The sequence below is a fragment of the Silurus aristotelis genome, assembly GCF_946808225.1.
Source record: "Silurus aristotelis genome assembly, chromosome: 3".
Taxonomy (NCBI): Eukaryota; Metazoa; Chordata; class Actinopteri; order Siluriformes; family Siluridae; genus Silurus; species Silurus aristotelis.
Window position 1 is genome coordinate 33229863 of NC_139576.1, and position 13524 is coordinate 33243386.

The 13524-nt window shown below is 36.4% G+C and overlaps 1 long non-coding RNA gene across 1 annotated transcript in view; it reads right to left on the bottom strand.

Moving 5' to 3' along the window:
• Nucleotides 1-5217, bottom strand: part of LOC310724079 — a 423372-nt gene extending 418155 nt beyond the window's left edge. The window contains exon 1 of the long non-coding RNA XR_014532899.1: nucleotides 5182-5217. This is a non-coding gene — a long non-coding RNA (uncharacterized lncRNA). The remainder of the gene's footprint in view (nucleotides 1-5181) is intronic.
• Between the last annotated feature and the right edge of the window lie 8307 nt (nucleotides 5218-13524).

The window sequence follows — 13524 nt, forward strand, 5'->3', positions numbered from 1 at the left end:
TGGGAGAAGCTGAAAGAAATTAATATAAGTGTTAAAGTTAAATAAGTACATTAAGAAAACAATGCATACATTTTAAGCACTTAATTTATTGCAATTTCCAGCAAAAATATTACAGCACACAGTGACAAGTGATTTATTTTCATTCACATGAAAAGAAAAAGCTGAAAGAAATGAGAATAAATAAAAACTGCTGAAATTTAAGAAAGGAAAAAAAAACAGTTATTTAAACTTTTTTCTGCTTTTGTCTGGTTTTATATTGTGAGGAAAAGAAACACAGAGTTTTGCACTTACAGAGAAATAATCAGTTAAAGAGTGGTGCCATGTGGCCTCCATGAAGCCGAGGTTCTGTCATCACTGCAAAGTTTTCCTATAACAACATCCACATTCACACACATTCAGACATTTCTGAAGACTGAGCAAGAATTCAGAGAGACAAAAACATACTAAAGGAGAAGAACAAATACATCAGTTCTGCACAGAGCCTGAGAATTTGAAAACAAGATATACACAAATAAATAAATCATATTATATAAATATATTACATCTTTCATACATTATTAAAATACATACTTTGTAACCTGTCTGGTTAAAAGAGCCCAAAGCTACAAAAAATGAAAAAAAAAAAAAAATAATCAATATTTAAACTTAACAGAAAAAGGTCTCTTCACATTGTTTACATTTTAAATACATTAATACCTAAAAAAGATACACAAAGATATAAATAATTCTGGGTGGGAAAAAAATATATATAATCCCAAAACAACAGCCTGCCTGGTTGCAGTTTATATCTCATTAGCATGAGACGCCACCACGGGATTCGAACCGCGACTTTGTCCCGCAATGAGCACTGCAACCAGATACGTAACCACTAGGCTACGTACAGGCCGGACAAAAGAACAGTTTAATCACAGCTTAAGAACTACAGCTCTGTACAAGTCCCGCCCCTTTTCACAGTTGATTGGTTGGCGCTATAAGGGAAAAAAAGCAATCTTCTTTTCCTCTTGTTTACGTTAAATGAAATAATACAAACAAATACACAAATAAATTTATATATTCGCCGCAGAGGCAAAAGAAAGAAGAAAAAAACACATCAGGAAGTTATTAACATAAACGAACTTGTGACCACTAGGGCCGCGTGATGGCGCTATATACTCTGTACAAGTCCCGCCCCTTCTCTCGGATGATTGGCTAGCACTGAAAGCAAACCCTGCGTTGATTAGTCTGTTCACATACACAATTCATAGACTTGCAGGAAAAAGCTGATAAATTTGACTAAAAAATAAAGAATAAAAGAGAGATAATATTTCCAGAAATGTTGCAGTGAGCAGAAACTGACATTTCTGCTAATAGTGTAGGAGACATCATATTTAGCCTCATGCTAGCCGGGTTTGCTAGCGCTGTTTTTGTGTTAATTAGTTTCTTAGAATATCTGACTAAAATTTGACCAAAAAGAATACATTCTATTTTACATTATTATGATACGTATAGTTTATTTATAGCTCACTAAATGTACAATATTTAGACTGAGGATGAAAACGATTGAAGCCAAGATTAATTAGCCGGCTAGTTAGCCTAGCTCAGTGGTTCTCAAAGTGTGGGACTCGGCCCTCTAGTGGGGAATAAAGACATGACAGGTGGGGCGCAATAAACGGCAGGATTTATTTATTTATTTGTTCTTCATTAATGATTTTCACTATTAATAAAGTTCATACACTCAAAGCAACACAAATAAACAATTAGGTACAAGTCACTTATACTACATACACACATTGTATAGTCCTTACAGAAATTGGGCTGACCCAATCACATCTTCAATCATCTCCCCTTTTGGGCTCTGTGTGAGCTTGCTGCATCAGATGGAGGTCATTATTAGTTTTAGGATTCATCAGTGTGGATTAGAGTTTTATTGTATTCATAAATTACACTTTTTAAAAAAGACATTTATAATGTGTAAATTCTCACTCTTTTCTACCTGTTATTATATGGCTTTAGTGCTTTTATGAAATAAGAGTTTATTTACATAATCAAGGGTGTGCAAAGATGAGATGTGTTTGTGATCGTATGTAGTGGGCCGATCTGGACCAAAATGCCAGAGCTTGATTTTTTGTCCCAGTCCAGTTCTGCTTGGATCCTTCTCAGATGGTTTCCATATCTGTAAAGAGAACAGCAATAAGTTTCATTCCACACACTGACTCTGTGGACGTGTAGGGGTGTGTGTACCTTTTTCTCTTTGCATGGTGGATGTGTGTGTGTTCTTCTGTAGGACGGTCCAAGTTTGTACCTGCTGCATGTGGCTGGACCTGAAAAGAAGTACAGATAAATTTAATGAGGGCGAGTGTGAGTGTTTTCCTGGACAGAAGAAAGTTCAGGCTTCCAAGTCTTTCTTTTTTCATCGTGAACGAATCAGTGAATGAAACTAACTGTCTTCACTCTAAATTAAACATTTCCTGCATGTTCATGGGACACTGTACTGTAGCGGTGTGTAAGTGTGTGTCACCTCGTCTCATCTCTCTGATCTCATCCTGATAATGCTGTCCGATTTGTTGCAACTGCCTGAGATACTCTTACACACACACACACACACACACACACACACACACACACACACACACACACACACACACACACACTTACTTCTGCAAGGATGAGCCCCTTTTCAGCTTTTAATTCATCCCTCTTTAATTTAGAAGACAGTCAGAGACACCGGTTGTCCCTGTATTCTGTCTTGTGCTGCTTGTTGAGGTGCAGCGACTCTCTCATTGAGGAATCTGGACCATTCAGCATCTGCTGTACTTGACCTCAGACTCTGCATTTAAATAAAGTGAAGTAAGATTTCACATTAAAAACAAGTATTTATATATTTTCAGACCTTTCAGTCAAAAAGATTCAGACCTTCTCCATGGTTTAAGGAGGATTCTGGTCTCCTAATATACATGTGGGTTTAAATCCCACTTCTGAAATGACAAAATATTATTTTATTTGATCTATTTAATGTCCAAATATTTACATTTGTATCTGTAATATTAACTGGATGTGGGCATGGTCTCAACTGTAAACACCTAAAAATGAAACAGTTTTAAATTAAATGTGAAGGAATTAGAAATAAATGATGTTTGTGATCTGGCACACTTGATATTGGACAAAGTGTAAGAACTGCTTTCCAACTTCTACAGCTTCATATCTACAGTGAGGGAAATAATTATTCAATCTCCTGCTCATTCTGTAAATGTACCCTCTTACAAATCCTATAACACACATATCTATCCATTCATCCACCCAAAGAGAGTAACTACTTGTGCTACTGCATGTAATTGTTGAATGATTAAGAAGGAAGTCTATGGCAAGCCAAAAGGGTCATAATTACGCCTTAGATTAAATGCGTTAACATTAAACAGTATTGGCGCCGTAAAATACGCCGTTGTGATCACAAACTGATTATACTGTCATGTGACGGCGTAAAAAAACTGCGTTTTTCTTATAGTATAACGAGTCACAAATAAAAACTTCAGCAAAGTTTCTACAAAAATCTGAATCTTTGGATTTTTTATAACAACTCTGGTAAAAAATTGGTTGCAAGATCCAAATGTATTTGATTGTCAAAAAATAAATCAGAAAATAATTTTGGTGTGGCAACTGGGCACTTTTATTTCACCAGCATTCCAGGAGACCTCAACATCGACGTGCATTGCCTTAAATTAAATACGTCTTAACATATTTACATATTAAAATAATGACTATTAAAGTCATAGCCGCAAGCTTATTTGTATCTATACAAATGTAAAAAGGTGATTTCGCCAAATTTCACCAAAAAAATTTGGATGTTTTGGACACCGGTTTTTTGGTGTCAAGAAATAAAAACCTGAAAGTGATCATGTATAATGGAACATACTGTAAACAAACTTGAAAGGTTCGCTCTATTTTGGGATGAACTTATCCTTTCTTATGATTCATTTATGATTCATTTAGTTTTGTCTTGTAATACAATAACGCCAATAACCATTTAAAACACTAAAGAATATAAATGGAAACCTGGCAAGGTAATGCCATTAAACATTATCACAAATGATCTGTGCTGAATTGGTCCGGTCTGGTTCTGTTCATCATTGATTGGATGAGAACAGTTCAATATTACTGGCTGTGGAAATCAATGGGTGGTGACTCGTTATACACGCCGTAAAAGACACGTGCGCTCTGTGCAACCAAAACGCCGTCACACGACAATATGAACGGCGTAAAAAGCGGCGCTTTTCTTGTGTACTAAATGACGTCAAACACGACGTCATTTACGTATTTTCACGCGCTTTTTACGGCGTTTGTGATCACAATACTGTTTAAAACGCCGTATTTAACAGCGTCTTTAATGTTAAAGCGTTTAATCTAAGGCGTAATTATGACCCTTTTGGCTTGCCTGGGTAAAATAAAAAACACATTAAAAGGTAGTCCGGGTTAAATAATGAACACAGTAAAAGGTAGTCCGGGTTAAATAATGAACACATTAAAAGGTAGTCTGGGTTAAATAATGAACACATTAAAAGGTAGTCCGGGTTAAATAATGAACACATTAAAAAATAGTCCGGGTTAAATAATGAACACAGTAAAAGGTAGTCCGGGTTAAATAATGAACACATTAAAAGGTAGTCCGGGTTAAATAATGAACACATTAAAAGGTAGTCCAGGTTAAATAATGAACACAGTAAAAAGGTAGTCCGGGTCGGGGGATAGAGAGAGAATGTGAGAGCAGGTGATTATGAAGAGACGTGTATTGAGTCACGACCCGGACCAAATTCAAATATTTCATACACTGTATTTATATAACGAGATCTGTACAGTTGACTCTATTATGGTAGTTGAAAAAAAATTCATCACTAAGTTTGGGTTACATTGTAAATTGTAGTGTTAAAGCATGATTTTGATCACAATACTGTTTGTTTTAATGTTTGATTCTATAAAAATTGTATATTTATTTAATCTGGTCAATGCCGCAATGCATCACGGGAAGACATACTTCCGCAAACATCTTCAAAAGTATAATAGGCTTCAATCTTGTTTAAAAAGCTTTCCTATAATAATACTACTGTATAAAAAAACCTGTTTTAAAAAGTTGTTTGACAGTTAAATTTACAGACAAAACACGATAAATATTTACATAACATATTATTAACTTATAAACTTTCACTGCACCTCTCTGGATTCCGCTTCACATCAACGCCATTTAGCCACGCCCACATCGCCCGTACCGCTATTTAACAATGACACGTGACAAACCTTTTCCGCCGTTTTAAACCTATAGATGTATGTAACAGGTGTATAATTTACCCTGTTAATTTACATGTCCTGTTTCAATTCATACTAAATTGATAATTTGTCTTGTTTATACTCATATATGTGTTTATAAATGTGGTTACCTGATCAAAATGGGTGCTTCCTCTAAATGCCTTGATAATAGAAGCTGATGTCACTTCCTGTCCTGACTCCTCCTCTTCCCTTTCTGTATTGTAATCTCATTGGAGTGGTGGGTTTCTCCTAAATTTATGATACAATGATTTAATGTTATATAATTTACTTTGATATTTATTGATTATTTATTGATATATTTTTGGTTGAAAGGAGCAGAAATAGAGGACAGGGTAGTGTGGAGGAGGATGATCCGCTGTGGCGCCCCCTAAAGGGAGCAGCCGAAATAATTTTTTTATTTCTTCTCACTGAAGTTTTTGTGTGAGGTTTCTTTATCTATCTGTGTGAATATTTTACACTTTTTGTTTGTATTTTTATGAATGTGAGGGCACATGGTGATAAGTCTACCACACATTTATTTTATAGAGAACAATAAGTGAAATATCACCACAGGGGCTGCTGATTTGTTGTGTGTTTATCAGAAGAAACATTAAATACTTCCAGTGAGCTGCAGTCTGCAGTCCCGTGTCTGATTTCACATCACACCACACAGAGTCAAGTATTTCAACTGGTGTCATCAATATTGATGAGCGATACCAATCATTTTCTTTTTAATCCAATACCGAGTACTTTCAAGATGAGTATCTAAAGTTATTATTAATAATGAATTATATTCATCTATATCTAGTCATTTATATTTTAATATTGTAATTTGAAACAAAAGAATAGCAACAAAAAAATTAGATGCAGCTCACTGGTAAGTGGCGCTATTGTGTGCTATTTTTTAGAAAAGGACCGTGTGGACTCATATGGTCCTCATGTGGTCCTATTTCTTAACCTTGCGAGGTAAAGAAATATGAGAGTTTCTAACTAAGAGAACCCAGGCCCCATTCCAATAAAAAAATCGAGGGGAATAGGGCGCTACATGAGGAAGAAACCTTGAGAGGAACCAGACTCAAAAGGGAAACCCATCCTCATTTGGGTAATATCAAGAGTGTGATTATGAATCTTAAAACAATACAAAACACCAAGGAGTAAAAACTACCACGAGCACTGGAGTGTGTGATGGTCCGTAATCTTAATGAAGTGTGTGTGTGTGTGTGTGTGTGTGTGTGTGTGTGTGTGTGTGTGTGTGTGTGTGTGTGTGTGTTGTTTTTTTCTTGTTTTTTTTTTTTGTGTTGGATATTTTGCTGTAGTTTGTTTTGTTTTTTGGTGTCTTTTTTTCCCCACCTCTATTTTTTTAAATGTGTGTCTCTGTGTGTGTGAGAGAGTCTTAACCTGTGCATCTCCCGGGATCTGAAGTTCCAGGACCCACCCAGTAAACTCCATGCAGTTGTAGCGACTGGGGGAGAAGAGGGACAAACTTATAATACAGATAAATTGAGTATATAGTTGGAAGCACAGTCTGCCCCCATTCTCCACCATTATATGTAGCGAATTTAGCTCGCAAAGAAAAGGGAATATTTATAAGTAATTATAACGGGTTATAGTTACACCTAAATATTTAAATTAAGTTGAATTGACGGTAATGGAATTAACATTACACTTATTTGTCTGTTCGTCCTGCAAACAGACAGTATAATTTTATATTAATTCTATAAAAGAGGTATTTCCCTGGCCAAGAAAGACGTTACCCCCTTTTACTTTATACCGTAAATTAAATTAAATTAAATAGAGCATGTAGTTCAGACCTGATGTTGCAGGAACTTCGCATTTATGGAACGTACTCAGAGACAATCACTTATGAAAAATACGGCGTATAATAAATGAGACAAACACAACATAAAAATAATAACTACACAAACAAACAAACAAAAAAGAAATAAAGAAAAAAATTAAAATTAAAATAAAATAAACAAAAGTTGAAATTAGGAAAGGAGGAAGAGAAAGGAAAGGGAGAAGAAGATAAAGAAAGGAAAGGCAGCTTACTTCAAATTAATCACATCCTAACTGAGAAATCGTCACGGAAATTTAAATTCGCCTTAATATTAAGGGGTTCAAATTTAACACGCATCTAAATCAGTTGGTAAACCGGTTACTTGCATTGACTTGTTGCACAAGAGTCCAGATGCGGTAGACAAAAGAATCTTGGACGAGTCGGTTAGAATGGAGTCAGATGTTCGGGCCCCGGGGGTCCGAGCCTTTCCGGTCGAGCCGAGTGAGCGAGTTGCTCTCTTGACTGAACTCTGACTGGACCCGACTGAACTTTGACTGGACAATGATTAGTTGGGTTCAAGATGTTTTAAAGGTCCTGAACCCCACCCATCTTTGGGGGAATGGCCAATGCTATGGCCTGAAATTTTGGAGGAAAAAACTTCCTTTGTTCATGCATCTGAGGGCATGGTTTCCGGGCTATACTTGCTTTTGGAGGACTTTAAAGTTTTATTCAAAGTGAATTAAGACGGTATGGTACATTTCATGATCAAATAAAATGCACCATTGTTTGAAACAGATAATTTTGCGGTCATTTGGATACTAAACATGAAAAGGAATGACAGTATAAGGCAGAGGTACATTAACTTACAGAGATCAGTAATTAACTGATGTTAATACAATGTTAAATAAAATGCACCCTTGTCAGTAAAGTAAAGAACAGATACTTCTAAGTCAATCAAGCCTTAAGAAGAGAAGAGACAACATTTAACACAGAGTTATATTGCTAAACATTTTAAGGTTTAAATATTATTGATGTAGAGTTAAACACTTGCTTTATTTATAGTAGAAGATACAAACAAGATGTATGTTTGTATCATGTGAAGTGGGTCATTCTATTTATTATTTAATTAATAAAAGAATGCTCCCTTTTGGTGTGTGTGTGTGTCTGCATATGTGTGTGTGTGTGTCGCAAACAGACGTACTGGGGCAGAGTTCCGAGAGTGAATTGTTTTATGGTCTGAGGGTCGCTGTGAATTCAACCAGAGAGGCCAGGGGGGTTATCTGGCTTTCGGGGTGGTGTGTGTGTGTGTGTGTGTGTGTGTGTCTGTGTGGTGTGTATGTGTGTGTATGTGTGTGTGTGTGTGTGTGTGTGTGTGTGTGTGTGTGTGTGTGTGTGTGAGGGTCAAACAGAATATCTGCGAAGGGGGTTATCTGTCTTGTGGTAAAATCCAAACGTTCTGGAGCCGGTTGTGTGTGTTTGTCATAAGCAGCCATGCTGGATCAAGTTTCGAGTTTGGATTGTTTCATGAGTTTTATGACTTTATTGTTTAATGGGTCCCGGTAAACTAAACAAGAGTTCAGGATTTGGTCCTGTTTAGTGTCTTCGAAGGGGGAGTGTGACACTTTACGGATATACCACCCCCAATAAATGTTTCACCTTTTGATTGAGATGTAGATGTCATAGGTTAAAAGGAATGCCTGGGACATGAAGTCTAAGTGACCTGTGCCAGACGCTACACAGTGGATCCAGTAGAATGGGGAATAATGCAATCAGAGACACAGGGTTTATTTTTATGTTTTTATTTTTGTTGTTGTTGTTTTAGATTTTTGTTTGTTAATATTTTAAAGTGATTATTTTTTGTGATATTTTATATTTAGGTGGTGGTGAAGGTTTGGAGGTGATCATCTAAAAAAACAACAAGAAGATCACACACTTTAACGGCAGGAACAAGAAGCACACGATTGCATGTTCATTAGCTGAATGAGATCCAACACACTCGTTCACAGTGTGGCTCGGTAACAGCATCTGCTTTGAAGCTGCGGCTTGAGACGTGTCTGGACTCTAAAGTCCGTATTGATTGTCAATGGCATAAACAACTATAACTGCAAAGGAAGAAAAAAACATTTAACACGAACCAAAAAAGTATGATTTCCAGCATGATGAAATGATACATTATTACAGGTTTATTTACTGTGTGAGCTCTAACATGTTCATTTACACACTCGTTCACACACTCAGTCACACACTCCTACACAGTGGTTCTGTAACAGCATCTGCTTTAAAGAGGAACTTACTTCTGCCTGTATCCTGCTCACGTAATATCATATAATCATGAGTGATGGCATCAATATAAATATAGTCAATGATGGGAGCATCTCCCGTTTGAGGGTTTGTCTGGGCTCTGGGTATACTCTGAGAGAGAGAGAGAGAGAGAGAGAGAGAGAGAGAGAGAGAGAGAGAGAGAGAGATCATAAAAATATTTTAAAACAAACAGATGATTAATAGATTTTACACAGAATTAAGCAAAAATCAAGCACTGACAGTGCCACTAGAGGGCAGTGTGAGACTGACAATTGTCAATGTGAACTGTGTTACACTTCAACTTTTTCTATATCTAATGCAGTTCTTCTTCTTCTTCTTCTTCTTCTTCTTCTTCTTCTTCTATTATTATTATTATTATTATTATTATTATTATTATTATTATTATTAGTGTTATTAATTTTTTCTACTCCAAGCTTTGATCTTCATTTAAAAAGTCCAAATTCACAATAAAGAACTACTGCAGCATTTCAGTGGTAACATACAGCATGTTTTTTTACAGCAAGTGACTAAAAACCCCAAAGGAATTTTCCTGCCACTTTATATGAGTTGTTTTAGAAAAAGCATCAATTTAATGCAGAGAAGCCCCTTTTTTAATAACACTCTGTTTTTGGTCCTGTGTATTTGGGTGTGTTTTAATTTTAGAGCATGTTGTATTTAATAACCTTTGCATGTGTTTAAGAGCTTTTCTGTTTCATGTTTTATATTATAAATCTTATATATTATATTATATAATCTTATATATAAAATAATATATATAATCTATTTTTTATATATTATAGTCATAACATTGTATATTTTTGTACATAAATAAAATACACAGTAGATCTGCACAGCGTTACTCGTTGTCTCTAATAGTTTATACAGTGGCAGGTCTTCAGTCCCAATCCCCCTCTTAATAACATCATTATGATGCCACAGCTATAGAATTATACAGATATGCAGTATAACAGAGCGCTGCATCACAGACATTTCATACAGCGTGAATGAATGCCGGTAACTAAAGCAGGAAACCCAGTGAACACAATTCAACAAATCTCTTTACACTGCAGCCACAGCTGCACCACCGTATTCATCATCTCTAGCAGAAGCTTCAATATTAACCTCATAAAATATCCCCGGGTTTCCACGTGCGCTTATGCATTTTTTCCTTCTTATGCTTTTCTGGCTCCTCCCTCCATTCACAAACCAGCATCCAACCATCACAAACCAGCATCCAACCATCACAAACCAGCATCCAGCCTTAACATGGCACTGTCTGATTGTTTATGGTTTGGTGTAACAGACTTTGAGAAACTTTAAATATTTCAATAGAAAGTTCTGAAAAACAGCTCATGTGAGACAGCTGCCTGGTCTGCCTCCTGCAGGAACAGTTTGTGAGAAACTCTGACTGGATTTCAGTTTGCCTTCTTTATTTCTTCTTGCTCCTGTTTCTCTACAAAATCTCTGAAATACAACCCCAAATTCCAAAAGAGTTGGGACTCTGTGTAAAATGGAGAGATGTGAAGTAATGAACTACAAATACTTCAATACTGTACTTAAGTCGATTTTTCTGGTATCAGTATTTTACTTCACTATTTATTTTTCAGACACCTTTTTACTTTCACTCATTAAATTTGTACATAAATATCTGTACTTTCTACTTTTTACATTTACAAACTAGACTCTTTACTTTAGTTTTAATATATTTTTTGACATGATCAATATTTTTTCTTCTCATTGTGCACCGTTTTCAGCACATCAACATGTTTCTTGTTACGGTGTGACTTTTCAACCTTCCACTGGTGTATCATTTCCTGGCTCTCAGACACCACAGAGGGTAAAAGTGTGTATGAAGGGTGTGTGTTTAATCATCCACAATGCTGGAGGATTTGAGAGACCAGGTGAGTTTCTCCACAGGTAAACACAAGATTGTTGAGTCTGCACTAGTCCATTATCCACTGCATTTCCTGTCTGAAAGCCGTCTCGTTGTTCTTGATGATGAGACCCACCATAGTCATGTGACTGATGAACTTGATGATTTGAGCTGTGCATTGCAGCACAGTCATGAATCACAGTGTGAACAGCTGGTGACTGAGGATACGGCCCTGAGGTCCCAGTGCTCACTGTAATGGGTTTTGCTGGTCCTGATCCAAACTGTCTGATGTCTCCATCATGAAGTCTATAGCATACAGGCTTTTTCCACATAAACATAAACTATAATAGACAGCAGATAACACTGTACAGATCTAAAATGTATTTTATTTCTTTCTAAACAAAAGTTTTAGATGTAAATCACTATAAAAGTAATCTATTAAATTATTCATAAAGAGAGTCTGAGGCTTGGTGACGGCTGGAGGAATGAGCTTTGTGATGTTTTGCCACCATGGTTCCAAAATCTTTACAGCAACTTTGGGGTTGCTGGCTGCCAGATCATGAGTGGCATAAACCACTGCAAGCTGCAGCTCCCACGGCAAATCTGCACACAAAATCCATCATAAAATTAGGACTTGCTGAAGCACTTTCCTGTTGATAAAGAACTAAACATCAGAGAATAAAGATTTAATGATATCTTTTCTGAGTTTTTCTGTTCCAAACACAACTATGCTTTTTTGTCAGATTTTGGACTGACATTGGGAGTTTATCCTTAAGCCCTTGTTAGCCAAGTCGTTCTGTTTCAGATGGACAAAGAACATGAGTAAAAAACTGAACAATCCACAAATAATGTGAGAAGATGCTCAAAATCAAGATTTACAGTAAACATACCAAGTAGCCTGAAAACTGCTGCTACAGAGACGTCTTAGTACGGTGTTTGCTCTGTTCTTGTTTGCAACAGCCAAGTGTTCAGAATCAGCCAAAGGTCCAAAGTGCTTTTTCTTCTGGGTAAAAAGGTTTTTATGAGCAGACATGTTACCCTCGATTGCATTTGAGAACTGCAACAAATGAAGAATGTGGGGGTCCCATTCTTGAGCTAGTTGCTGAAGTTCTTTGGACAGTCTGACAAGGGTTGCAAGGCGCTCGAGTGTTCGGCCAACCTGCAAATTTTTTTTATATTTTTTCATATCTGTTAGTATTAAGATGGGCCTCACACTGGTTCTCTAAACACATTCCTATGTTGTCTGTTCAGTGTCTATAGGATCTTTATGATGTGAGTATGTAAGGTACACAGAAAGTGTTTGTCGGGGTTCACACATCCCTGGTTACTATGTTTTCTTACCCAACCAGGAACAGTTTAAGCTCAGGTTTTATCCAGTGTGTATATATACTTGTCTGTTATCTGATAAAGATAAAGATTGATAAAGGACTTGTTTATTTGATCCTTTAGTGATACCTTTTTGTCTCTCGAAATTCAGTTACACTTTTTGCCAGATCCTCGACTGATGCTGCCATGTTTTTCTGCCTGTCGTTCCCACTATTAGGTAACCATGTACTTGTTTATTCTTTATGTCTGTGTTTGAAAGACAAAGGGGAATAATTATTTCATTATTGTTCTGATTTCTAATGAAAATAAAGGCACTGTCAGAAGTGGGATTTGAACCCACGCCTCCATGTGGAGACCAGAGCACTCAGTTTCCTGGAAGGTACAGAACCTTGAGTCTGGCGCCTTAGACCGCTCGCCATCCTGACATACAAGCATGTGTTTCTTATCCCCTTAGTGGCTGATAAAACTATTTTTTACAAATTTCTGTCTACATGTTTGTCTTATCTATCCTTCTATTTGTGTTTCTTATTTATGTAAGTCTTTTGTTTTTCTGTCTGAATGCCTATATACCTGCTCATCTTTCCTATCGATTAATATCTATCTATTTAATCTCTTCATCTGCCTGCTTGCAGAGGCGGCAAAAGTACACACATCCTTGACTTAAGTAGAAGTACAGATATTCATGTTTTAAAAGACTCTGGTAAAAGGTGGAGTTCTGACTATACTTTTTTATTCAAGTTACAGTGAAGAAGTTTGGGATTTGACATGTACTTAATTAGTAGTAAAGGCTTAGTTTTTACTTGTTTCAGTGTCACACTGGTAACTGGACCTCACATCATATTAATATTAGGGCTGTCAGTCAATTCAAATATTTAATCGCGCTGTTCTAAATGTGAAGAGAGATGACAGAGATGGCAGAAAGCGCCCCCTATTTGTTTTCTTTACTTTACAAAAGCACAGCATTTTGTTGTTA